Genomic DNA, 24855 nt, shown 5'->3' with positions numbered 1-24855 from the left:
TCTATTATTCTAAGTATACTTCAATCCTGATAGTCTGTTGCATCATACAGTTGCATCATACAAATAGTATGTGGGCTGAATAATATTTTCTCAGTTGAGTCATTTTTCATTGATGGATAAAAGACTAGAACATTATTTGCTTTTGATTATAGTCACACCCAAATATTATTTCGTGACAAGATCAAGTATTTGACTCTGTTGCTACTATGCCTCTGTATTCTTGCATTAGTATGTTTTCTTAGAGAAAAGAAATCATGGAATCTTATTCTTCTGATTGTTGTTAGATGTGTTTATAAACTGTCTCTTAGCTCACTGAAAGTTCAAGGTGATATACAACATAAAACAGCTATAAAAGCAGGATGAAATGAAGACATTATCAGAATAAAATAAAAACAGGACCAACATATTCATTGTGATAAAATCAGTCAGCAACATTAAAACCATTAAAAGCTGAATAGAATAACATAGACCATTACTTGCCTAAAGCATAATAAAGAGGGACTGAGTTTAACCTCTCTATTATTAAACAACTGGATTCTTTTTACCTTTCATTTGTGCAGTGTCCATGTGGAACCAGAGTGAGTTACAGCAGTGACAGAAAGTGAGGGTGTGTGTATGTGTTACCTTCCTGTATGTGTCAAGGATGAAATTTATCCTTTAAGGTAAAATATGTTAACTTGCATTCCTGTAAAAGGTTTACTTCATTGGTGAGAATATATTTACTGTGTCAGGAGATGCATTAAACATTGTGAAATAGTTTTGCCTTAGTTTGTCATATTTCTTCCTATGTTTTCTCTTCCTCAGCAAATGACAGGAAAAAAAAGGGGCAAAAAATAGGTTTTCAGTTTAATGCTCCCAAATATACCTAAATGAGTTACGCTTTCCTCTTAGTTCATATCAGAAAAGTTTTAAGCTGCAATACAAAACGTATTTTCCCTGCCATGGCTGCTGGGACTGCAAGGCAGTAGCACTGCTGATCAGGAAGATGTTTGGGGAGTAGTGGTGCCGCCTCACCTTAGGGTGTCACCTAGTGCACTCCAACCCCTCAACCCACCCTTGGTGATTTCCCTGATGACTAGTAGTCACTGAATGTCTTGTCAGCCATGAACTTCTCTAATCCTCTCAGTTTACAAGTTCAGGTAACTGAAAAAGACCAGCCTAGTTCCGCCATCTTCAGTGAGATCAGAGTGTTACTAAGAGGAGCATCTAGATTCATCCATGTTGTTCCTTGGCTTGAGGCTGCCATCATTTAGCTTTCTTGATTAACCTTCTGTCTGCTGCTACTCTGCTTCTCATCCTGACTGGCATGCTGCCGTGTTAAAGCCTATTCCCCAGCAAGCATACTGAAGTACTTCCAGCCTCCTAGCTCTGCTACTGCTCTTCTTCATGACTATTGCTTGTATTCATTGTATTTCATAGAGTAACCCAAAAAAAGGAGTAGAGTCCTTCATATGCTTTCCATCCTTAGTTTGGTTGCTCAGGTGGAGACTAGCAACTGAATGGGTATTAGTAAAAGCAGGAAAGAGGAGATGATTCCTTTCAAGCCAAGCCAAGCCCAATGCCAAGCCCCTGCATTCACACACGCACACCAAAGCCTGGAGCTGACTATCCATAAATGGTGAACACCTATGTGGAAATAATTTGTGTTGAATGAATTGGGGCTATTGATTCAAATCAGATAGACTACATAATCGGAAGTAGGAGATGGAGAAGCTCTATCCTTGTGATCAAAACCAGATCAGGACCTGACTGTGGCAAAGACCACGAACTGCTCATAACAAAAAGCAGAGTTAAGCTGAAGAAGAAAGCAAAAAAAAAAAAAAAAAACATTATACCATAATACAAACTGAACAACATTTCAGATGAATTCAAGGACAATGTAAGAAACAGATTTGAACTATTAAGTATAATCGACCGGGAACCTGAAGAATTGTGGACAGAAGTCAAAGACATAAATTAAGGATGAATGGAAGAAAACACTAACAGTGGCCAAAAAGAAAGATAAGAAACAATGGATGACAGATGAAACACTTAATGCAATAAAAGAAAGAAGAAAAGCAAAAGCAAAGGGAGATAAGAACAAAGCCATAAGTATGAACACAACAGTCCAACGTCTGACATGCAGGGATAAGGAGAAATACTACAATGACCAATGCAGAGAAATAGAAGAACAATAGCACTAATCTCACATGTAAACAAAATAATGCTCAAAATTCTGCAGCATAGACTCCAGCCGTACATGGAGAGAGAAATCCCAGAGGAGCAAACAGGATTCAGAAAAGGAAGGGGCACTAGGGACCACATTGCAAACATGTGATGGCTAAGGAGCACATCAAAGAGTTCCAAAAAAGAACCAGCAAAGCATTTGATTGTATAGATCACAAAAAGATATGGAATGCACTCAAAGACATGTGTGTGCCACTACATATGATAGTCCTGATGAGGAATCTGTACCAAGGACAAGAGGCCACTGTCAGAACAGAATTTGAGGAAACAGAGTGATTCCCAATAGGAAAAAGGGTCAGGTAAGGCTGCATCCTATCACCTTGCTTGTTTAATGTATATACTGAAAACATCATAAGAAAATTCTGAATCACAGAATCATAGAATCATAGAGTTGGAGAGACCACAAGGGCCATCCAGTCCAACCCCCTGCCACGCAGTAAATCTCAATCAAAGCATCCCCGACAGATGGCTATCCAGCCTCTGTTTGAAGACCTCAGCAGAATTTCAATCAGAAAAAGGAGGAGTGAAGATAGGAGGAAGCAACATTAGCAGAAAGATATGCAGATGCCACCATAATATTAGTAGAAGACATTCAGGAATTGGAATAGTTAATAAGGAAGGTCAAAGATGAAAGTGCAAAGGCAGTTCTAGTGCAGAACATAAAGAAAACAAAAATAAAGACACAGAAGAAATGCACAAATTCAATCTAGACAATGAAGAAATTGAAATAGTTAAAGAATTTCCATATCTAGGATCAAACATTGACCAGAATGGAAACTGCAGTCAAGAAATAAGACTAGGAATGGGAAGGGAAGCTATGAAAGAACTGGAAAAGATATTGAAGAACAAAGACATACAACTGAGCACTAAAGTCAGAATCATTCAGGCCATTGTATTTCCAATTATCATGTACAAGATATGAGAGCTGGATAGTAAAGGAAGCAGACAGAAAGAAAATCAACTAACTTGAAATGTGATGCTGGAGAAGAGTACTTAGGATACCATGGACAGCCAAGAAGACAAACAAACGGGTTCTTGAACAGATCAGATCAGGGCTCTCCTTGGAAGCTAAGATGATCAAGCTGAGACTATCATACTTTGGCAACATAATGAGAAGGCACGGATCACTAGAAAAAACAATGATGCTAGGAAAGGTAGAGAGTAGACGAAAGAGAGGAAGACCACAAACCAGATGGATAGACTCCATCAGGGGGGTTATGGGCAGGGGCTTACAGGATCTGGGCAAGAATGTAGGGGAGGATAGGAATTCTTGGAGATGTTTCATTCACTGGGTTGCCATGAGTCGGAACCAACTCGAGGGCAGCTAACAACAACAACAATATTGATTTAACACATTTAGGACTTTGCTGATTGCATTTGCACACTGTTCTGAAAGGTGCCAAGAATTCACTTAATGGCATTTCAGAATTGGACCTGAAGTCTTCTCTGGAGCCTTCACTTAATAGGAGTATGCATTCGTACAACCTGGACAACCTTGGTCTTCCCACTGCATGCTAAATGATGGATTCTTAGCCAGCAGTCAAGGGATGCTCAACCTACAGGCAGCCATGCCAGATTTTGCTGATAGGGGGTCTAAAATGGATAGTCTAAAAGATCAGAAATTTCTCCATTCTAGCAGGCAAGAGCGACAAAGCTTGAAACAGCGATTGGACAGAGGCCAGAATACAGGGGGCCCAGTCAAAGATGAGAGGATAGAGATCACAGTAAAACCAGGCATGCCAGATTGTCAGACCTCAGACAAGCCTGGAACAAAGCTCACAAGCAAGGTGAGAAAAACACTGAGCAGATGAACAGAGCTGGGAAAAAGAATGGGGCCAGGCCAGATGTAGCCAGACTCCAAAACTCTACAATTCTACTCATGTCACACCTGAGATGCAATTCAATACAACAATCTTTTTACATAGTTAAGGGCCAGCTAATATAAGCTGTTGGCCACATCTTTTGAACCACAATGCAGTATAATAACTCCTAAAATGGGGCAGAAGGGTCCCAATTCTAACTAGAACAGAGTACTTCTGTTTTATTAGCATAAGCACAGCCCCTAACAGCCATGTATAAATATTTTAATAAAATTTTATATTGAAGGAGTAAGCTTGTTTTATACTGCTCTAGTGACTCGGAAATGGAACAATGGGTTCAAACTACAGGAAAAAAGATTCTATCACCTCAACATAGAGTTAAATTGCACTAAAGTGAATTAGGCTTAACTCCTTGCAGATTAAAGCTCCAACTACCACTCTATAAACCTCAAACTGTGAATAAGTCTCATGAGATCAGTGGGATGTCCTTCAAAAGCAGACTTCTATTTCACTGTATTGTATAAAACTTCAAAAGGCTGGGGGTCATTGATATATAAGCATTTAGAAATGAGAAGGAGGAAATGAAGATTTGATTCTTAATAAGAATGATTTCACCATGGTAATATGTTAATCCAGGTAGTAAACTATCAAAGCTTGTATGGCATGATGATCTGAGGATAGTGCTGTCCAACATGGGCCATCACACAGGATTATTCACATCCCCTAACCACTTCCACTTTGACATAACCAATACAAACTGTAAGAATGTATGATATAGCAGAGACCAAAAAAGGGAACTTTTATGAAAAACAACAATTTCAAACAAAATAAATTATTTTTAAAAGTTTCTGAAGCATTCACAATGGAGAGTCTATCCGTAATGCAGAAATAACCCAGTTTGATATCACTTTAACTATCATGATTCCATACCACTATATGGAATCCTGGGAATTGTAATCTTATGACACCAGAGCTCTCTGACAGATGAGGCTAAATGTCACACAGAACTACAGTTCATAGAATTCCATAGCACTGGGCCATGGCAGTTAAAATGGTGTCAAGATGGATGTGGCCTATATCTCTGTGTGGATTTGCACATTGTTCTGATTTTGTTCTGTTATATGTAGATTGGTCCTCCCTTCTTGTGTTACATGGCCTTCACCAGAAAATTCTTATTCTTTACTTGAAGCTCATCTAACAATCTATTTATCAAGGGCTTTTCACTTGAAATTCTAAGCTGTTGGGAAGCCCTGTGAATAATTGATATCCCTTTATTACTCATTGTTGGCTCTCCTTGCATAAAGAAAAGCATTTATCTTTTATAGTTTACTCCCTTGTGTACCAAGATGGAGCTGGCTGTGGGCATGTAAAAATTAACAGCCAGAGGGACTTCCATTTCTAAGTAGTTTTCTTCAAGTAGGTTGATAGGTCTGCATTGTTAATTAAACAAAACACTAAAACTGTTGTCATCATGGCATACCTACTGGGCCAAATCTCTCCTTAATAGACCAGAATGCTATAACCAAGGATTAGCCATCTTATTTCCCTTTAAAAGCAAAATTCCCACTCTTCCTCTTGCCTTGCGAATGCTGTGTTCTCATACTGAGACATTCTCTGGCAATGCCTTCTCCTTTCTCTATTTAAAGGAAGATACGGAGAGCTTTCACAAAGGGGGACTGATACATATTCAAGACTCACCTGCTGTACAAGATTTGTTCAAGATGGAATGTAAAAATAGGTCATTCTGAGCTTTCCATTTGTCAAGTAATTTAAATGACTAGAACAAACAGCACTTGCACAAAGGACCAATTTAAGTGGCACCATATAAAGGCAGATGTAGCCATGCAGCCACAGAGGGCCAAGGAACCTGTCTGGATGGTCTTGAAACCATGCCCTCTGAGGAGCAACTTAGGGAGATGGGTATGTTTAGCTGGGAGAAGGGAAGGTTAAGAACAGATATGATAGCTGTGGTTAAATATTTGAAGGGATGTCATACTGAAGATGGAACAGGCTTGTTTTCTGCAGAGAATAGGATCTGGAGCAATGGATTCAAAGTACAGGAAAATAGATTTCATCTCAACATTAGGAAGAACTTCCTGATAGTAAGAACTGTTCAACAATGGGACACTCTGCCTTGGAGGATGGTGGAATCTCCTTCTTTGGAGGTTTTTAAAGAGAGGCTGGATGGCCAACTGTCATGAATGCTTTGCTTGTGTATGCCTGTAAGGCAGGGGGTTGAACTGGATGGCCCTTGGGGATTTCTTTCAACTCTATGATTCTATGGTTCTATGGTTCACGTGCAGCTTCACAGCTCAGTTCTGGACATGTATATTGGGAAACAAATCACATTAGTCTGAACTGGCTTCCTGTTTAAGGGGACCCAGTAATATAGATCAGTGCTTCAAAGAACTCATGACCTTGAGCTGGACCACTAAGTTCAATAATATGGGCCTCAACAGCATGTGATGGAAGTTTCAAGTGTGATTTTAGGGAGTGAACCAGTATCACCGCCCAACTTTTCTGACTGGTTCATTCTTTATCTGTATCAGCAGATCATTGTCATCATAGCCAAAAGGAAAAAGGAACTTTGTGGCACCTTTACGGCTGGCTATTTTATTTATTTATTTTTTCAGTATGAGGTTTTGGGGACTTTCTTCAGCTGTGTCTGAAGTTGTGGTTTGGAATCCATGCAAGTTTATTATGAAAAAAAAAAAAAACTGGTTAATCTTAAAGGTGCCACAAAACTCCAATATTTTTAAAATAATGGAACAGATTAACACAATGTATGAAAACTGCATTGATAGTGAAACTATTTAAGTTGATTCAAAGGTATGGACAAGTTTGTTACACTGATCAAACTCAGGATTTTCCTTTCTGTGTGTGTTTGTGTGTGTGTGTGTGTATAAAGTGTGTCTGAAAATCATCTTTATAATTTGAATTCTATAGAGAACTGGAACTGTAAAAATAGGTTTCAGACACCCTGTGTATATGTGAACATCCTGTAGTAAAAACATATCTGAAATAATAATGAATCGAGAACAGTTCTGTGTTGAGTCTGTGTGGGATTGTTTCCAGCCATACCATTTCATTCTCTCTCCTCTTTCCCCAATTTTCCTTCTCTTCTTCCCTCCAACAGTCAGTCAGCATCCTTTGGCCCCTGGGACTATTTAGTCATCACACTATGTTGAGATCTTTTGTTGGCACTGGACCCCTGCAAGGGGGATGAGGGTGAAGGAGATAGATCTGCTCTGGATGTAATCTGGAGGACATTGGCGGGGTACAGATCGCCAGAAAGAGGCACATCCCAGGCGCCTCTGTTTGCTCTGCAGGAGCACTGCAGCAACCAAATTGCGTGGCACTCCTGTGCAGCAAAAAAGGAGCGCCAGGAAACGGTTCCTTTTTGTGGCACACATCCGCCCCCCAAAGCACAAGTAAGCATCACATCTGGTGGGTGCGCTGTAGCTGCAGTGCCCTCGTCACATGCAAGGGTTGCTGGCTGAGTGGGCACTCCACCCACCAGGCAGCCCTCGCATGTGATGAGGGCACCTCAAAAGCCCGTCAGGATCCAGCCAAAGTGTCCATAAACTGACTAACCTAGACATCCATGTCAGCATGTGACGATTGGATACACTCACTAATTAACATGAATATCTGACACCACCCTGTACTGTAGAACATTAGTGAGCTAAAAGTCTTGTTTGAAGTATCTCTTATGCTGGGTAAAACAATTCAATCTCATATGCATAATGATTTCCTTGTCCAATGTGGTTAATGCATAGTCCATTGTTTATTGATCCTAAAAGCATTTTGCTTGTGGTGCATAGCAAAGAGATCTCTGTTGTTCTGTGGAAAGAACAAAGCACCATTTTATGTTCCCAAAGTGCAGTGTCACACTGCTCTCCTTCTCCTTCCTCTGATGGACTCATAAGTAGCCTCATAATGGTTTCAGCAGCAGGGAAGTCTGTCTAATCAGGGAGAGGAAATGGAAGGAGATAAACATCAATGCAAAAAATAGGGAGGTGGGAGGAAGAAGAATCTATTGCTTTGTTTCATAGGATGCATCTCCTTCTACCATTGAAAATGTGTATTTGCAGGATGATGAAGAGAGTTTTTGTCTGGCGCGTTATATGTTAAGCAGCAATTGCGTATAATGAAAGTGGTTGATGGAAAAGTTATGATGGATGTCTGCGTTGTCACTAGCTCTGATGCACTACCGTAGTAGCCTGAAATGAAGTGGATGGGGAACAGTTATGAGAGTTAATTGAGGGAAGGGTGATGGACACCGATGCTTCCATGGACTGAAATGTATCATTTCTCTGACTAGTTGTGATTGTCTCTTCAGTGACAATAAGGACATGGGGTAGAGTACTTGTAGAAGACTGTTATTGCTAATGGCACACTGGGGGGTTCCAACAAGCTCTAGAAGATATTGATTTTCAGTATCTAGCAGAGTGATGACTACCTTTATTCTCCAGAAAGTAGTGCAGAGTGTCTAAAAGGTGTCTTTGATCATGTAAACTGATCATTTAATACAATGAGCTTGCCACATCGAAGGGCTAGCTATCAGTACATTCAAGAACCTGAAGGTTGCCACATCCCATTTTATTCAATGGTAGTGTGTACACACTGGATGCATTGGTGCAGCCACATGCATGTTGCCACCATCAAATCAAATGGAGCACAACTGTCTATGTTTTTTCCCATCGACAAGGGAGAGGGTGGAACTGAACCCTCATGGATAGGAAGGGACCATTGTATATGCTCCATCACATAGTTTACAGGTGGGCAACTGAGTGAGGGGCATGGACCAATTTCCCTGCCAGCTATTTAGGGTTGGTTGGCAGGTACTGACCTTTAGATCTTTAAAGTCCTACTTGGTTTGGCAGCAATAACATACCCTTACATGAAGCTAACTAATTACTAGTGTCTTTTTATAGAAGTTTTTTTGAATAACCCTTCTCTCATCACCAGAGATGAGGTAGAGGGTGATAAGAAAGAGGACTTTTTCAGGGTGTGGGCACTAACTTTGGAAAGTCCTCTTTGCTCTCCAGAGTTTAATGCAAGGATTTAAATTTATGTTTACTTCCTCCTTGCATGTGAGCAAGATATATCAAAAGGTTTCACCTCAGTGGGTGAGATTGCAAGAGATTTTGCAAATTTTCAATTATTTTTTTAAATATCTCAGGATGGGGGAGGCATTTCATGAAGAACATGGAATTAAATTTAAATTATAATTTAAATTAATATTTAAACTGTTTTAAATGTTAATTCATTCATTCAGAGTTTTTATACCCCACGTTTCTTCCATGGAGGCTTGCAAATTGTTAATTAGACAGTTCCCTGCCCTCAAGCTTACAATCTTAAAAAAAGATATGCCTCAAAAGGAGAAGGGAATGGCAATGGGGAAGGGGATCAAGTCCAGTAGTTTTTCTCTCCCTCTGAGGCCATGGCCATGGCAGATGAATGGAGAGAGGGCCCTTCTATTTATCAGCTAGGTATGGTAGAGCTTTGCCTGCCCCTTCTCTCCCTCTGTGGCCAGGATGATGACAGTTGGAATTGTTCGAACTGTTTTAAAACTGTCTCTATTTTAGGTATTAATTGGTTTAATATGTTTTCAGCCTTCCGTATATACTAATGTATAAGTTGACCTCATGTATAAGTCAAGGTGGGGTTTGGGGGCCAACATTATGGATTTTAATATGACCCATGGATAAGTCGAGGGTGCAGTCACTGTCCCTCTGCTCCATTTGCATCTTGGTGCTCCTTTAAGTGGATGCTGCCCCTGAGCCATCCCTGCTGCTCTGCTTGCCTTTTGGTGCTCTGTGAGGGCAAGCTCCAAAGAGCCATCTCTCCTGCCATCCCCAGTGCTCCCTCTCTCCCATACTTCTCCCTCGGGGCTCTCTCACTCAAAGGTTTCTCAGATTTGTTTGTTCCTTTGTATATTTTGGAGAGGAAAGAATTAAAGAGAGGCTCCTTTCCCTCCTCACTTTCAGTTTGGACTCCAGCGAGTGTTAGGTTTCTGCCCCTAACTGAACAGACAGGCCAAAATAAAGCTGCTTCAGGTCACTTTGGAGGTATGCTGTTTAAATGATGCATGCATCTTAAGAGGTGAGAAGCTGTGCCAAAGCTGTGCTGCAGTCCTTAGGATTGGAGCATGGCTTTGGCGTGGCTTCTGCCCTCTTAGGACGCATGCATCATTTAAACAGCATACCTCCAAAGTGACCCGAAGCAGCTTTATTTTGGCCTGTCTGTTCAGGCCCAATATGTATACATTCTCCCTGGACAAGCAGGAGCCAATATTAAACTCACTGGATCTGGATCAGCTTGGATAGCATCCAAGTCAGAATGGATCAAAGTGATCTGATCTGTGAAGTGCTGAGCAAATTGTTCACAGTGAATTCTCTGAATACACTATGCTGCCAACTGTTGGTGTGCAGTTTCAAGGCCTTTCAAATAATGCCACCACCCCCACTCCTAAACACAGGAGTTTTCTTTTGATACATTTTCTAATAGACGACTGTCCTCTATAAACTGAGATACATGGCCTCCAAACCAATTGTTTCTTCCCACTAGAGTGGGTGCACTGAATCAATGGGAACATGGTGAGTGAATATTTATATAAGTTACATTGATTCAATGGGACTACTCTAGTCAGGACTGATTATTTTATTTAAGCTATAGTCTCTCAATGATGTAGAGGCATCAAAAGAGTTGAAAACTCAATTGCCACTTTGAATAAAGTGCTTCCTAAAATAACTTGTTACTAGAATATAACATACTGAAAGAATTCAAAGATTAGTCATGCCTGCCCTAATACACACACATACAAATCCAAATTTCTACCCATTTACAAATTCAGCCCTCAGCGGACTTCCTCATTTTCACCACAGGGAATGGAAGCTGGTAAGGAATGCTCTTTCATCAGTGACTTAAGATGACTGGAGTTTTATTGTCTTAGGATATATTTGGACTTTATCAAAATACCTGTTTTATATAAAGGAACCCAGCCCTGCTGCTTTTCTGTCCATTAAACACAAACAGCATATGAACAATGGCTCCGCATAACTCAGCTAAATCACAATATTCTCATAATCATGCCGTGAGCATCTTTTGTGTCCCAGACATTAATGGCTTGTTCTTTTTGGCATTCCGTTAAAAGCCGTTATCAGTGTGAAATCCTGTGGTCCTCTTTTCACATTGTCATCACATTCATTATCTTGTGTTTAGATTTTGGAAACTGAATTGAGCAATGCCTTTTCATTACCAGCCATAATAACAGAGCAGGGGGCAAATGGTCACGTTCCCAGCTCTTGTTTATCAATTAAGGCTTTTATTACAGAATGTCAGCAATCATATATGCAAAGTGGAATCCTAATTCCATTCAGTCCTTTTATTTTTTTTCCCCAGGACACTCTTGTGCTAGCTTTGTAACAGTGCCATTGAGCTGCTTGCAGACTGGAGGACAGTTTGTTAAATCATGATAATCCCCTTGTTTTAATGTGATATTAATGAAGGTATGACACAAGATGCTAGTAACAATGCTCCAAAAACATAATCTGATATCCTTAATTAAACAGGATGTAAATGTTTCATCAGCAACCTCTGTCTGGGTCTCTTTGGAATACCTGTAAATGAATGTCATAGGAAGCTTCAATCTCTCCATCTCTCACTCTTTCCAACTGATCATAAAATCACAGAACCACAGAATCATAGGGTTGGAAGGGATCCCAAGGGCCCTCTCATCCAACTCCTTGCCAGTTTGGGTCGGTGGGGTGTTGTTGTTTGCTCTTTTGTTCTTTACAGCTGCTTTTTTCAAATCTGCCATAATTCAGAACTGTTGTTCAATGCACAGTCCATTTTATAAATGGCCAGAGCCAATCTCCTTCCCAGTTCATCAAAGATCACTCTTTCCACATCTTCTTCAGAAGGGTGTTCTTCTTCTGCAAGCACAGCATATCTGACAGCTTAGCAGTTTGGTCACATTGATCTCCCCTCTCCTACCACCATCTTTCTTTTATGAAAGAGAGAGAGAGAGAGAGTCAGAGCAGCTGGCAAACCTAGTGAAATACTTGATTATCCAGTTGGCACATTTATGAAAGAGGAACTAGCTGGATTATTTCAGTATCGGCACATGACTTTGAACTCAAAGCTTTCTTTCTACCCCCTACTGTCAGCTTTGCTGAATAAATACAACACACACTCACACCCACAAACCCTCCAGTCAGCCTTCAGAAGATTAGGCTCCATTCCTTTTGTGCATGGCATAAATGACCATAAAGAAGAGTGTGCATTTGTTGGAGTTTTCAGCCAAGCTTGAATTACATTATATAGCTTAGCTTGTAGCATTAGTGTTGCAAAATACTGCCCAGTAAAGCGTTTCCTCTACACCCTCTTCTCTCATAGAGCAGTGGAGCTTCAGGCAGTAGAAGGGTTTCCTGGAAGCCTTTCTCCTAAACATGCTGTCTCTCTGGAATTTTTCTTTTCTCCACAGTCACAAGTGGCAATGCATGGTCCTCAATATGTCCATGTGTCTAAGCAGCCTGAACATGTGACGACAGAAATTTTCAGATGTGTATATGATGAATTAAAAGACTCCTCTCTCTCTCTCTCTCTCTCCCTCATTCTGCTGAGCTCCTTCTCTACTTGAAATCTTCCATCAGTTAGTCAGAGTGTATGCAATTTATGTATACAGTATATTTTCTTAATCTACATTTCAAAATAACTACTAAAATTTTAGGTATGAAACTTGCATAGTGTCTGTTTATCTTACTTTGCTGAAAATACTCTCGGAGGGGCCAAAGAGATCCAGCACATTCCTTAATGAGCTCTGCTAAAGCAGACTGACTCTTAATTGACTCTTAATTGGATCCAAGAGTTACCACTCATTTCTCTTTCAAAATTATATTCCTATCTCTCTCCCTGACCTGCAGTCCACTTTGCCCTTGCAATAGATCTGTGTTATGATGCTAGAATACTTAGGAAGAGGCTGGTCTACTGAGTGTAAACACCATCAATATTCACTCAGTACAAGAGCACTTTCTGGGTTCCTAAGAGATAGCACTGCAATGTGATGGTGTTTTGATGGGGAGAGAAAACAGGCTCAGGCAACATATCCCTTCCTACAACTTTAAAAGAACAATGCTGCCCAAAGGAGCAGAGAGCACTGGGGAACCTATTGTAGATTGAGACTAGGCAGGGAATCGGTACAAGTAGCTCTTTTCCAATAATGTCAATAGCACCTACCACTACTGTTATATAAAGCTGCCTGGGTTAGACCATTGCTCCACTGTCTACTCTGACTGGTAGCGGTTTCTCAAGGTCTTAGACTGGAGTCTTTCCCTACCTTGCAAACTGATATCCTTTCACTGGAGATGCCAGGGAACATGTGCTTTACTAGTTGCAGTTTCTGTCCAAACAACTGCCCAGTTGGAGCTCTCTATAGCAGTTTCATTAAGTTGGATATGTGGCAGTACTAGATTCAGATGTAAAAGCTTTCTTTGCTGATTCCATGAACAAAGAACTCATTGGGGGAAAACCTGGCAAGCCTATAAAATACTATCCAGCTAGCAACACTACATGCCTTAATAGAGTTCCAAATAATTCAGCAATGTTTAATTGCTTGAAAAATATCCCACTTGCCTCTTACTATCTCATTTTCTCTGCTTTGCTCTAAAAAAAAAAGTTTTGTTATTTGTGAGCCTGAAGCAATCCATGGAAAGTTGGTCCTTCCCGAATCCAACTGTAGTCCTACATTTTGTATGGCCTTTTCATTTTGTACTCTACTGCAGATAAATGTGTTTCAGATTGGAAAAGACCATGAAAAGGCAGGTTTACAGTTGAACATTAAGAACAAAGAAATAATGACTTTAAAAATGTGGTTTACATAATTTTAAAGTAGATAATAGAGACAATGAAATAGTTCAAGATTTTAAATACCTTTCCTCAGTCATTAATCAAAATGGAACCTGCAGGGGCTGTACAGATGGGCAACATCCAGATGCCCCTTTAGTGGCTGGATTGGTGCCCCAGCAACCGCATGCCATGGCACCAATCTGGCCTCCAGAGAGTGCAAAAAGGAGCCACAAAAAGTGGGTCCTTTTTGCTCCCTCTAAAGGATGTCATAGCCGCGGCAGAGCGACTTTGTGATTCCCTTTCGGCACTGTATCATCTACATGCAGTGCCAAGGTCACACCATGATGCCACACACCATCTAGAAGAGCAGACAGTGTCATGACATGATGGGGGTAGAGTCATGGTATCCAGTGTATGGATGCTGCACCATGGCTCTGCCCACAGGCCAGCACAAAATACCAGTCTGTACACCACCTGCAGTCAAGAAATCAAAAGAATTATTATTATTAAAAAAGGTAAAGACTTGGAAGGGCAGCCATGAAGGAATTAGACAGGATCGTGAAATGCAAAGCTATATCGATTACTAAAGTTAGGATTTCCCTTGCCACCATATTCCAATTTCTATGTATGATTGTGAAAGTGGGACAGTGAAGAAAGTTGATAGAAAGAAAATCATCTCATTTGAAATGAGATGATGGAGAAAAGTTCTACGCATACCATGGACTGCTAAATAGACAAATAAATGTGTCCTAGAGCAAATCAAGCCTGAACTCTCCCTAGAAGGCAAGATGACTAAACTGAGAGAGTTGTACTTTGGACATATCACGAGAAGACAGGACTCACTAGAAGAGAGAACAATTCTTGGCAAGGTAGAAGGCAGTTGGAAAAACAGAAGACTACATTACAGCTGGATAGACTCAAGCAAGCAAGCCATGACCTGAGTCTGCAAGAAAGATCTGAGTGGGGCTGTTGATGATAAGGTGACTTGGAGGTCTCCCATTCACAGAATCACCACAAGCTGAAGTTAACTTGATGGCAGTTAACAACAATTGGTACAGTAGGTGGGACTACAGTTGGGACCTGGGCATGAGCAAAGGTTTAAATGCTCCTTCCTATGCTGCCATCTCCACTTGGCTCACTCGTACTCACCTGCACATCACATCTCATTTGTTTCTAAGTACATCTTGGAAATTAAAAGCCTGCGCTTGGTTGTTAGACCCTTATTCTACTGAAGTATAAAAGACAATTATTCCAGGACATTCTACCAAAATGTGAATATATTCTGTTCTTTCAGAATGCAGCCATCTAGAAAGTGTATTCTTAGAGAAATAAACTTCTCCCTTTTAAATAATTCTTTTATTTTTAACCTGGTATTTTTGTAAAAAAAAAAATAAAAAAAGAGAGAGAGAGAGAGAGAGATGGCAGGAAGCTCATGGAAGCATGTTCTGAGATAGCAACCCTAGTTTATGCAGAGGGAAAAAAGAATGGAACAATGTTTCTTTTAGATATAAAAGGTATCCAGACCATACTGAAAACAATTCTAGTCTAATCTGGAGAAAAGTTTGCAGAAGTTTCAGTTGCTCATCCTCAGTGACTCTTACTATATTGTAGGGAACTGTGTTTGCCTGCAAACTCAGAACTGCATCTGCATTTTTCTGTCAAAAAACACAGCTCTATTTTATATCATAGCAACCAATTTATGGAGGATGCACAAGATGACAGAGAACTTAGTAAACCATGGAGTGAAATGCTGAATTCATTTGTCCAAAGTATATTATAGCTGGCTTTTCCTATTATCCTTTCTGCCATGAGGGAAGAACAAAATTAATCTAGTTGTTGCCTATCATGACTCTGTGTAGGGCTCACCTGTCCATGATGAACAGCAAGGTGGTTGCCTCAGACAGCAAAGCCATGAGTGTGTATGTTGGGTTTCCGTGGAATGGGATATGAAGGCTGAAGCAAGCCTGGAAACTTGGTTGGCCATCCTGGCTGAGGGATTCTGGAGTTGTCTTCCCAAAAAGTAAGTTTCCAAACTTTGGGCTAGGGATACATCTGTGTGTGGGAAGTGTCATTTCTCTGTGTAAGAGGCAAGTGTGCCTTTCATGGAAGGATGGAGGGGATGAATTAGTGTGTGGGAGGAGAAAGTGACACAGAGGAAATGTTAATAAAAATTGCAAACTCCATTTGGGACTTTTCACACCTTTCCGTGTGTGATTGGGTAAGATGAAAATGATTGATTTTAGCAGGGCTTGTTGACTCTTATCAACTCTCTTCAGCTTCTGATTGATCCCTTCAACAAGTAAACAAGCCAAAGACATAAGTGAACAAAAGAGTCTTACAGTTAGGGATATTGCACATAGCCATTTTAAATTAAGCAAAGTCCTAACCCCCATGGTAACAAAAGGAAACAATATATTTCATTTTAGGTTATCACTAGGGGCAGGAGGTCTTTCAATGCTCTTTTTGATATCAGATTTCTGACATAATCAGTAGTCAGCAGAAAATTCAAAATTGCCCTGGAGCAAGAATCATTAGCCTCTATTTTCTGTCACTCTGGAACTTACTCAGTTATTCATGCATGAATCAATAATTTTAAACTCCAGATCATAGAACTTGGACATCACTTTTTCTACCACATGATCTCAGCCATCCTCTGATAAATCCCAAGTGCTTTGCTCCTTGGGGAGGAAAATGGGATGTCTTGCTGTGTTTCCCTGTATAACCTTTTTTTTAAAGAAAAGTGAACTCTTTCTATTTGATATTTGGGCTTTGCCAAGAGTTCCTTCAGTACTGAACATTGATACATTATTGCTTTAAGATAAGCTTTATTGGTAGTAAATGATGGAGCAGATGGCCTACAGCAGAGAAGCATTCCAGCTCCTTTGTTGATGGGTCCAGCATCTTCACACCAATGATAGGAATGATCCCCTAAACAACTAATTTTGCCTAGACTATCCCTGGACAGCAATCAAATTCTCCATTACTGGCTAAATGGAGTCCATGCACTATGTTACACCCCTTCCAGGATGAGGCCAATGGATGATGAATATAGCCCAAGGGTTATGTAGTGCAGAAGCAAACCATGTAAATCAAAATGTGAAAGTGTGACCCATCTCTCTTCTGCCTGCCATAGCTATGAGAACTGTGTATGCAGGTTAGCAAAAAAGGAAGATTCACTTCCCCAGTCCATTTCCAGCCTTCATATCTTTGCCCTGCCTCCAACTGCCAAGGCAATGTAAAACTATTGAACAAGGCCACCAATACAAATGGACTCTTTTATGCCACTGGACAGCTGTTTGGTCATGATGATCAACGAAGACTTTAAATCTGAACTTCCTGGTGCCAGAGACCCAACTTACTACATTTATCAAAGAGGTAAAAGCAACCTATAGGGTTTTCTCTTTATCTCATCCTTAGTGAGAAGAGCAAGTACTGAAAATATTTTATGAGAGCTGAGATGGAAGTCCAGAAGGAAACTTAATAACACACTAGTTTCAGCAGTTTTACATTACAAAGGGTCTAGTATCTATATATCTTTATTTAGGTCATAGTTTACTGAATTTGGTAAATACATTTTAAGCCCAAAGGCAAGACGCTTTGATCATGTTTTTACTACCAAGGTTAATAAGTAAAAAGGGGATGTCACAGGGCTGGGGGGGGGGTGGGCAGAATAGCTTCTTTGCTATATTATGGACAAGTGCACTTTAAGTGCACAGTGGACATTATTATTATTATTTTTGTTGTTGTTGTTGTTATTTTCTTATATCTCACAATACAGGGACTCAAGGCAGTGAACAACAAGTATAAAACACTACAGTACAACAATATTAGAATATATAAATATAAAAATTAAAAAACAATTAAACAAATTTAAGAATTAAAACAGCTTATAAATTAAAATATAACATGTTAAAATACAAACCATCTAAAATTTGTATAGTCCAGCATTAAAAACCCAGTTCTTCTCAGCCTAAAAGACCTAATGGCACAGGAACAGGCATCAAAAGATTGTAAGCCCGAGGGCAGGGAACCGTCTAATTAAAAAATAATAAATGTAAGCCGCTCTGATAGCCTTTAAATATCATAAATAAATAATAAAAGGATAGTAAGGATGGTGCAATCCTGGCCTCTCTAGGGAGGGAGTTCCAAAGCTTGGGAGCAGCCACTAAGAAGGCCCTCTCTCTTGTTCTCACCAAATGTGCCTGAGAGGACAGCAGGACAGAGAGAAAGGCCTCTCCAGATGATCTCAATACTCTGTGGGGCTAGTATAGGGAGATACGGTCCTTCAAATAGCTGTATAGGACTTTATATGTCAAAACCAGCACTTTGAATTGTGCCCGGAAATGGACCAGCAGCCACTGGAGCTGTTGCTCCCTGTATGCCAGCTCCAATTAACAACCTGGCTGCAGCTCTTTGGATCAGCTGAAGATGAGGGATTCCAGTTCGACTCCCTGGCCATTGGCCTGTAGGTCCTTCAGGGCTCAGTCCTGTCTCCTACGCTTTTTTACATCTACCTGAAACTGCTGGGAGAGGTCATCCAGAGTTTTGGAGTAAGGTGTCACCTGTATGCTCATGATAGCCAGCTGTATCACTTCTTTCCACCAAGGAAGCTCTTTCTGTCCTAAACCATGGTCTGGCCACTGTAATAGACTGGATGAGGGCAAATAAATTGAAGCTTAATCTAGACAAGACAGAGGTGTTCCTGGTCAGTCAAAAAACAGATCCGGAGATAGGGATTCAGCCCGTGTTAGATGGGGTTACACTCCCTCTGAAAATTCAGGTTAGTAGTTTGGGGGTATTTCTGGATTTAGCCCTGTGTTTGGAATCCCAGGTGTCAGCAGTGACCAGCAGTGCTTTTAAACAGCTTTATTTAGGTCATGCACCCATTCCTAGAGAAGCCAGATCTGGCCATGGTGGTACATGCCTTGGTTACATCTCACCTGGATTACTGTAATGTGCCCTATGTGGGGCTGCCTTTGAAAAGTGCTCAGAAACTTCAGCTGGCCCCATGCCCGAGCAGTAGGCAGCCTGCATCCAATCCAGGCTTCTCCTGCAGCTTTTCAAGAACAGGATTTTTGCATTCTTGAAAAGCTACTGAAGAAGCCCGGGTTGGATATGGGCTGCCTACTGCCTGGACACAGAGCAGTGTGATAAGATCCGTCTGTGATGGTTACAATCCATATCTATCCCGGCGCAGATGTGGTGTGTAATAATCTCCAAAATCCCACATGTTGTGTGATGGTCCAAAAACTTTTAATTTCTTTAATAGCCCCAAAAAGCTTTTGAAAGAAATTAAAGTTTTTGGACTGTTACACTGCATGTGGTATTTTGTTTCCTTTTATTCTTCTACTATAAATAAAAGGGACAACATTAGGATTTTTATTTTTACTTTTAGACAAAGTATTTTTAATTTTTTTAAGATGAAGGTTCAATTTGAACTCATAAGCTTCCTTTGTCTTTTGGCACTCTTGAGCTTCTAGAACATCTTTTCCCCTCAATTTATTTTGAGATTTTGTGAGAGGGTTTTGGGGATGGCCATGCTGCCTACCTCCTTGTCTGCTCCCAAACTGAAGAAACTCCCAGCTGCAGGGCTGACCAGTTATGAAGGGAAGACAACTCACCAGGAACATATGGCATGCCAATAGAGCTGCCTCAGTCCACAGAGACAGAATCTACTCTAGTTCTAACTAAAATCTGTCAACAAATATGGAAAACAAAAGAATGGGTCACATATGTGCAATATACATTCCCAAGAAAAAGGACATCAGGGAAAGTGAAGGGAAGGCAGAGAGCTGCCCCAAAAAGTAATTAACAAGCACCAGGGAGACACTAGAAGCCCAATAGGGAAGGAGGTGGGACAACCCAACTATAAAATCAGCACTGAAGCCAGGCCCGTAGCTAGGCCTTTAGGGGCCCTGGGGCAGAAAGTACATTCGGAGTGTGCACACTCCCGAGTGCTACGGGCGCCACCTTGGCACATCTCCCTTTACATGGGGTGCACACAGATGATGCGGCTCATGCATCGCATCCAAATGGCACGGCCCACAAGGGACATAACAGCACCACTCCAGGGTGCTTATGGCACTTCTGTTGTGGCGGACAAAGGAGCCGTGTCTTTTTAGGGCCCCCTTTGGGTGGGGGCCCAGGGGCAGTGCCCTGGTTGCCCCAGCCTAGCTATGGGCCTGACTGGAGCCATGGGCAGGGAGGTAGTAGGAAGCAGAGGCTGTCAGCTTGTGGAAGGGGATGCTGGGCTAACAGAGCTGGAAGAAGACCAAGGCAGAGATAGAAGGAACAACCCACCATCCTCTGGGAGGTATTGGCTTTTCCAGTGATATGGAAAAAAAGACCCAGGAGAGAAGCTGAACCAGCTTACCCTGTAAACATGCTGGGGTCAGCTGTGTTGGCCATTTAGTAAATTGAAACAAAAATCCACCAAACAGTGATACCTTTATTAGCCAACTGAAATGCACAACATTCAATACAATAAAATATTCAATACAATGTACAATATTCAACTTACCCTGTAGTCACCAATGGGTACAAGCCAAAGCTTATTGGTCTATCTGAGTGCTGTAAGAGCTTGTGTTTATTGTCAAGCACTGGAGCAATTAAACTGCTTTACTTGATCCTTTGGCTTGGCACCTCCTTAAGGGCTGATGGAGTTGAAGGCCTATGATGTGCCACTCCCCATGAAAGGGGTAGGTGGAGTCACAGCTTCTTAGAGTGGTTTTTAAATTATTATTTTTATTTAATCCCTCTATCCCAATAAATAATATGCTAACAGGGTAGGCCTGTTATCCCATGGCTCAGGATAACAGCAAATATGATGTTACTCAAAGAGCTTCTTGGTCATGCTAAAAATGAGGACATTTTGGAATTACTCTTTGAGAGAAAGTTGAAATGTAGGACATGCCCTGAAAAAGGAAGCTGTCTGGTCACCCTGAGTTTGACCATTTTGTCTCTATGCTCAAATGCACAGGTATAGGATGTGGGATACATGGCTTAGCATTAGTGCAGATAATTACAGTCAATAGAAACATTCCCTAAGCCACACATTTGTGCAAATGCTCAATGTGAGATGAGTATTTTCTCATAACAAGTCTCAGAAGGTAAACAAATACAACTTTTGTGGAGTCCAGCAGCATTTCTTTCCATCTCTAGCAGTTAGTGTAGCTTTAATCTGACACTTATGAAAACAAAAGGAAAGTGATAAAACAGCAGAGCAATGATAGCTTCACCCATCCACTTTAATAGCTTCTCAAACAACATCCTACAAACTAACGCTAATAATGAGGCTCTGATGAGTTCATCCAGAAGCCACATTTTTAAAGCCTTCCTTGCAACAAGTACCTCAAGCATCAACAAGGAAAATTGATTAAGGACGGGGCTCCACTGTGTCTGCCTTATTCTCCTAATGAATGGTATTATCTGTGCTTAAGGCTGGTTTGTGAAAGGAGAGTTATGGCAGTGATGTTAAGAGACTGTGCACTAGAGTCTAACTGATCAAAGAGCCATGTGAAGAGACCTCTCTTTTTATCACATGGGCACATAATTGGCAATCTCAATTGACCCTCACATTTTGAGAACTCTTCTGTATTGAAATGACCCTTGAGATTACAACCAGTGTCTTATAGTGGTTAGAGTATCAAATTAGACCTTACGTGACCCAGGTTCAAATTTCCACTTATTTCTGACCTTGCGTCAGTCACTGCTTCTCCAACATGGTGGGATAACATGCGTATGGGGAGGGGAAAAACCATGTTTGTCACCTTGAGCTCCTTGGAGAAAAGCTGATCAATAAATATAATAGTAAATATATTATTAGAAACATGTTTCTCTTATTTTCCTGCATTCCTAAAGGATGATTACAGTTATGGTTTTCCTAAGGAAGGAATGCTCAGAAATGGCTTTGCCAGCTCCTTCCTCTGAAATCTCACCTACAGCACCTGGCATTCATTGGCAGTCTCCAGAGCTGACCCTGCTTAGCTTCCAAGATCAGACAGGATCTGGTGCTTTTAGGGCATTTAAGCCTACAAATAATTAGGTGTTTGTAATTAATTCCTTTTTGCAATAGTGAAGACATAAATAAATAAAATACACAAGACATAAATAACATGTACTAGCAACTTACCGTATATACTTGACTATAAGTTGACCTCATGTATAAGGGCTGATTTGGGGACAAAATTATGTGTTTTGATTTGATTCGTGGATAAGTTGAGGGTAAAATTTAGGGGCATGTAACAAAGGATCTATGAAGCAAAGGAAAACAATACCAAAGAACTTACAAAATTCCAGCAGGAATAACTGTTTGTACTCACTCTGTGCTGGATGGATGAGAGAGTAGAAGAGGGTCAATGCTTCCAGGACAGATTACATTCTTACCTTTGCTATTATCATTGTGGGAAGTGGCCACACTAAAACAGTGGGGAAGAGTAGCATATGGTTTAGGTGCTGGCTTATACTGTATCTCAAATGGCTGCCTTGTGATCAGTTGTGCATGCTGCGGCAAGGACAACAGAAGTGCCACATACTTGAACAGAACAGAGTGTGGAAGAACATATGGTCATCATTTGAGTTCTGGCCAATCCAGGAGGCTGATACTAACTGCCACTCACTAGGGGCAATGTTATTCTTCCATGTTCCATGGATGTGCCTGAAGAGGGTTGTTGGGCCTGTAGGTGGATAAATTAGCTGTGATGTATTCAAATCTTTTACGCCAACTCTGAAGTCAAGTGTCAAGTCATTGCCTTCAAGTCTCAAGGTGAGTCTCAAGCCTGGGAGCCAACTTTAACAGAAAAAGAAAAGGTGGTGGTGTTTTCTTGAACAGGCAGAAGCTAGGTAAAAAAATAAATAAATTATAATAGCCATTCAAGATTGCATTTTAGAAAAATGAGATCTTCTCAGCAGCCTGTCCCCACTGCATGTCAAAGGAGTCCAATAAATCTTTTCCTAGGGACATCAGGTAGAACCTACTCCTATAGCATAGGGCACGTTTCTTGGAGGGGAATGGCAAATTTGTTAGGCAGTAGGCTCGAGGAAAGGGTCTAAAAGAAGTGGGGGCTTACTGTAAATGAAATGCAACATACCACTTCCATCATGTGATCACCTGGCAAAAAGCATTGTTCAAAGGAGGGAAATGTTTTTTCATTCTGTAATATTTCTAAATGAAGTTAGGCCAACAAGTCAGTTGCTAAAAATATACAAACCACGAGTCAAGTCAGTGCGTCATGTATTGCCGAGTTGAGTCACTGAAGTTACTCAAGTCTAACTTGAGTCCAAGTCAAGCACAGTACATGGTGCTGTTTATCACCTTTAAAACCCTATATGGCTTGGACCCAACCTATCTAAGGGATCGCCTCCTTCCATATAATCCGCCCCGTACACTCAGGTCCTCTGGGAGGAATTTACTACAGCCCTTAAAGACCAGATTGACGGTGACCTCCCAGAGAACATTTTCTGCCACCGTTCCCAAGTTATGGAATGGCCTGCTGGACGAGATCTGTCAAATTACCAATCTAGAGAGCTTCAAAAAAAAAAAAAAACCCATTAAGATGGATCTCTTCCAGCAGGCCTTCCCAGAATAAAATACTCAGCCACAAAAAAGACTTCCCCATTTATCGAACTCTGCCCATGGTTATTGTTTGGATTTTAAAATGTTATTTTTAGTTTTATACTGTTTAATCTTGTTTTATGGGGTGGGGGTGGGGGTACTACTTAAAACTGCACATAGTTTTGATGGTATTATCTTGATCTGCTAATGGTTGAAAAAAATATGCAGTTTGACAAGGGCTTGTCTATAAGTGTTTAATATAAGAACCTGTTTATATGTACTTTACATTAATGGAGTGAGTTAGAAGCCATAGATCCCGTGTGTGTGTGTGTGTGTGTGTGTGTGTGTGTGTGTGTGGTATGATCTATTGTTTAAATTGTTTTAGTTAGTTGTTCCTTCGTTTAGTAATAATCCTTGGTTTTCATGCTTACCTCAAAAGCTTGTTGTAAGGAGCACTACTTTGCTTTCAGCAGAAGTTCAAAGATTTACTAAAGACTTGTGGTAGTTTATGGAATCAGCACTTTCTGGCACAATCTCCATTCCTAAGTCAATGGAATTGTGGTGGAGGGGGGAGATAATGTGGTCTGACTTCCCATCTGCCCTGCAACATGCACAGAAAGTACAGATCAGATTACAGCTCATTATTTCATATTGTTTTGAGCAGGGCGGAAAAAAACCCCTACACAATGATTTAACTTCTGTCGTTGCCATTGTATGCTTGTGATTACCGATTCACTGTGCCTTGACAAAAGTTGCTTGAGGGTCCACACGTCATAAGCCTGGCCTCTCATTGCAAAAGCACAAAGTATTACTTAGCATGGCTTTGTATAGCTTTTGTACAGTTGCAATATTTTCTGATTTCTAAGGCCGTTAAATGAGCTCCATTGTTAGGCAGGGGTGAGAGATTTAAGAATGAGGCATCCTATTTTGCGACGGAGAGATTTGTTTCTCCTTATGCTAGCCTTTTAATGGCAGCCTTTCCTCTTTATAATTCTGTTTGCTGTTGCACTAGTAATACGCTCTCACTGGGACTCCTTTCTTCCAGTTCATGGCCTGGCAACAACTTTAATAAGTTTTTCTAAATTGCTCTATTTCAGCCATTTGCTGTGGCCTCCTCTACACTGAGCATTGGTTCAGTGGTGCCAGTACTTGTGGAGTTGAAGCTCTGGCAACTTTGCATAAATGGCATAATGGTTTGAGTGTCAGATTAAGATACTGGAGACCCAGGCTCAATTCACCACTTGGCCATGAAACACACCGGGTGACTTTGAGCAAGTCACATGCTATCAGCCTCAGGGGAAGGCAATGGCAAACCTCCTCTGAACCAATCTTGCCAAGAAAACCCCATGATAGGGTTGCCTTAGGGTCACCATAAGTCGTAAATGACTTGAAAGCACACAACAG

The 24855-nt window shown here is 40.8% G+C and overlaps 1 pseudogene; it reads left to right on the top strand.

The window, feature by feature from the left end:
- Window positions 1–24650, top strand: part of LOC149321281 (uncharacterized) — a 137986-nt pseudogene extending 113336 nt beyond the window's left edge.
- Window positions 24651–24855: the final 205 nt, after the last annotated feature.

Source organism: Sceloporus occidentalis, unplaced genomic scaffold, assembly GCF_023333645.1.
Source record: "Sceloporus occidentalis isolate IW3139 unplaced genomic scaffold, rSceOcc1.0.p SCAF_1, whole genome shotgun sequence".
Lineage (NCBI taxonomy): Eukaryota > Metazoa > Chordata > Lepidosauria > Squamata > Phrynosomatidae > Sceloporus > Sceloporus occidentalis.
Note: the sequence above shows the minus strand (reverse complement) of the source record. Positions and strands in the feature narration are given on the sequence as shown.